The following is a 4,599-nucleotide window of genomic DNA, read 5'->3' as shown; positions in this document are numbered from 1 at the left end:
TCATGTGACTTTTTCGACCAGTTAAATTTCTTTTTGATATAGTTTTCCAAAAATATTTTTTTGCTATAATGTTGCAGCTTATCAAAAATTCCAACTGAAAGAAATGTTGTGTTTTATCATTTTGTTGCAAACAATTAAAAGCTAGGTGTTAAATTATCTAAAATTATTGAAAAGGTTCTTGGAGACATTTTTATGCACATGTTATAAATAATGATGTTTTTTTCGTTGAATTTTCTATTATATATATATATATATACTGGGTGACAGATAGCATGGACTTGACAGAGAAAAAAATATTAGAAAGTTCCACCAATCTAAAACAAGAGGGAGCATTTTTTTTTATTTTTTTTTAATGACTTTTTAGTTTTTCCTTGCCGATGATCCTGTGAAATTTTATGAACTTCGGTTAATCATACATAGCTATATAAAAATCAGGAGATGAGGTATGCTTGCCAATGAGACAGCTATCCACCAAAATTCAAATGAAGTGGATGTAAGCAATTGTAGGCAACCGTACGGCCTTCAACCATGAGAAAACCCCATATCGTGCATGTATACTGAGTCGGCTAGCTATAGGCGATCGAACAGAAACAAGAAAAGTTATGGTGTAAAAAGTCTTGCATGGTGGATTTCGACAAGAATACAGGAACCTTATTATTATCAGAAATTGTAAAAGGAAAAGATTTATTTATCATACCATTTCAATATGGTGTAGCAATTTGCGGAATGCGGGTTGAAATTTTTACATTTTCAAATGCAAAAATTTTGATAGAAGCGAATTGATATTTAATGTTGTAAAGTTGTAAGAAAAGCAGAGAAGGGAATCCTAATATATAATGGTCATGTATATATATACAGGGGATATCATACTTGTTGTTCAGTACAAAACTTCAGGAATATAATATTGTGGCGAAGTCTGATGTCGCATTCGGAAAACTTTGTATATTTTCACCACATCATTAAAAAAACGATTTTATCAGTGAATGATAGTTTTTTCTTCTTCTCTATTTCAAACTAACCCTATGCTGTAAGGGTCAAGATCGGTTGTCTTTCTGTTTGATCAAGGATATCTAAGTTGATGAAGATTGAAAAGACAAGTTGGTTTCGATGGCGTAGGCGCTTTGAGGGGAGGGGGAGGGGATTGTGTTCCCCCCCAATTTTTGGAGAAAATGAAAAAGAAAACTGCATGACCAATTAGCTCCTACTTTGTTTCGCTTATCAATTTCAGAAATTTACCTCCAGTCTTTAGTCCACTCCCACGCCATTGTCTGCAGGTGGTGTATGAAAATCCGGCTTCACCAGTATGCGTATCGGGACCAAGCTTAAACTTATGATCACGATTCTTAGAGAACGTGATGCCATATTTCCAGATTGGACATCATTTTTAGATGATCCATTAATTTCAGTTGGAATTTTTCTGCTGTCCTATGAAATCTATCCCTAATTCAGTTCTATTTCAAAATTCTACTTCCTAGTGGAGACTTTACTGTAAATCCCTATAGGACTTCTGTATCCAAATTATAAAGCTAAAATATAAATAAACTTATTCCAGTCATTGTCATATAAATTGATCAAATCTGTTATATAATTATATAACTGCCGGAAAAACATTATATGTATAGTACATCTAAAATTTCGTGTCCAATCTAATCTCTGAGTATAATAAGTAATATAACCAATCACTGTGTAACCAATACCAAATATTCAAATCCCCCACCTCGATATCTTAACTTAAACCGAAGACAGAAAAACGTATTCTAGCTGACTTTTTCCCGATATAAGATATGTTTACAGTTGTTAATTAAACTTTAGTCATTCATAGTATATTTCTTAAATCCATTCGAACTTCATACAGAATCTTATCAATACCAAATCAAAAACGCAGTACAACTGTGATATTAAAATTTGCCAAAGCTGAGACTACTCTCAGGCCAAAGACTAAATTTTAATATAACGCATTTACGAAACTGAATGTCATCAAGTAGTATTCATAAATTATAACGTATTTGTCTTCGACCTTAAAGTCATATGATACTTCAATTTAAAAAAAATGTTGAATATCTTTTGTTTTTTTTTTATACTTGGATAGCTAAGTTTTGCCATAAAACTAGAGTTCGTGTGTTTTCTTGTAAAAGAACCTACTTTATCTTATTGTAATCGTCAGAAATGTACTGCTATAAAATTCAGATTGTCTTTCCGTACTATAATAAATTCGCCGATATTTTTCCGTATGCACTGACCTTAACTGCGCGACCTCTCTTTAGAACTTTTGCCACCGCTCAGCGCAAAATGCGAGAGAAAAACGACCGTGATGAAAGAATGTAAACAAACGCTCGCTTGAATGTAAATAGTAAAAATGTATTCTTAAAGTATAAATAAACAGCTGTTATGAAAACGTTTAATTAACAAATGGGAATTCAAGGAAAATATAAAGAAAAAATAACATCGCTCTATCAATTCTTTGTTTTTCACGTGCTCCATGATTCTGTGTTGACTGTTTATCAATGTCACCATCCGTTAATCTACGAAAACAAACTGGAAAGTTAATTATTTTTCGACCAAAATCACTGAATGAAATCTCATCTGTCGATAATACGTTGTAGAAGTTCGTAATAAATGTACAAAAAAAGTGTGCATAGATAATTTAGTTTAGTATATATGCATGCAGATGTGGATTTAGGGTGTGGGCCCATGGGGTGGGCCCACTTATGAAGCTAAATATAGGATAAATGCATAGACCTTTGACAAGTATCACTCCAAAAGTTAGCGAGCAAGGCAATTTCCCCCTTTTCGAATTCCTGGATCCACATGCACCTGGCTTGCATTGGTTCAATAATTTCTTTAACATTATAATTTTGAGAAACTCGTTTCATATGACTTTAAAATCAAATTCCAGTTGCAATCAGATGAAGTTAGCAATCCAATCTCATTTATGATCAATTATATCCAAATCTGGATTTTAATCAAAACTTATGTGCAGAGTTCAATTATATATATAACAACCTGATCCATACATCCAAAATACTCGCACTTTATTTCATCTAAAAAAATATAAATAAAAAAAACAAATCTCTGATATCAACACATTCCCAATTACACTTTGAGTCACAACAATTTATATCTCGTGGGAATGTGAAGAGAGTAATTATATGTCACATTTTTAACTTTGATTTTATTTTTTTTGTTTGAAAATATGTTCATTCACCATGACAATTCTAAGAGGTTAAAGTCACAGGATATCATACAATGGTATATGAAGATTAAATTATTCCACAGCATGTACTTCATAGTTTTTTCGGGATGTGAAAAGGGAGGGCATATGCGCAGCAGGTAGATGTACGGACAGAATTAACTCGTTCGATCTATACCATTGAGACAAATTAAGACTTGGTGGTAAAGACTCAAATCTACTCAAAAACCCAGGACTCCCTTTTAAGGTATGACGACTGGCGAAAGTCCATCAAAACACATTTTTGGTCTAATTGCAAGTATACTTGCACATTTACATTTCAGCTTTGGGTTTTCAAGTCAATTATAGCAGCATGTAATTAAATAATCTTCTGTTTTAAATCATCAACGAATTAGCAGAAGTTAATCGAACTTGGTTTCTATATATCTGGGGTCATTACAATGTTCCCTTATGTTGCCACCTTAGTTCAGTGGTTTTTCTTTGAGAACTTTTATGATTAGTAAACAAACTGATTATATACGCCCAAATATTTTCTTAAATTTATTAACAAGAATAATTAAATTTTTCAGTTTAACGTAATGTTAATCTGCATATCGAATAAACTTTAATCAAATTAATGAGCAAATTTAACATTTACTGTTAAAATAATGATTTCTTCTTATGGTTATATTTCATTTTTTTAGCAATAAAGAGATCAAACAGAGATCATGACAACATAAACTTCGTCTAGACTAGCAACATTGAGATTTCAGGCCTATGCATCATAAACTTATATCTGTGTTCTTACATGTTTGTCTGATGTTATTTGTTATGTTGGTACTGTAAGTGTGTCGGTTTTAAAAGCTCCAAAGAGCTTGTGAAATATACTGTATTGTATGCTTTTACCGACTTTAAATAAATTTTATTTTATTTGATATGCATCAGCCACTAATCTATGATGACTGCGACTTCAGGATATAGCATCAGCTTTTATCATAGTTCGTGTTACAATAGTAAAATTGAACTAAATAACCATCTTCAAAGAATAATAAATTAATGGTAACCAATCACACTACAATGCGGTCTCGAAATGGAAGATTTCTATAACTCCATTTACAATGTAAACAAACCCTCGTGGCTTTGTTTTGATCATTTGATTCCCGCGAAAATAATAGGAGCAAATATAGATTCTGATTGGTCGATTGAACTGCGACAAATCGAAATTCATACGAGGTCACGCCTACTGTAGTCATGCTTAGACATGCAAAAATAGCATTTGAATTCAGATTTAAACAGTGTATTATAAGAAAAATGATCTAAAATTCACATGAATTCACAACAAAGTTTACATATCCGTGTCTGCTCTAGAGTTCTTAAGTCTTGCAAATATTTTTTTCTATATAAAAATAGTCCGTCTGAAGGTGACTGAA

Source organism: Mytilus californianus, unplaced genomic scaffold (genome assembly GCF_021869535.1).
Source record: "Mytilus californianus isolate M0D057914Y unplaced genomic scaffold, xbMytCali1.0.p SCAF_9, whole genome shotgun sequence".
In the NCBI taxonomy this organism is placed as follows: Eukaryota; Metazoa; Mollusca; class Bivalvia; order Mytilida; family Mytilidae; genus Mytilus; species Mytilus californianus.
Note: the sequence above shows the minus strand (reverse complement) of the source record.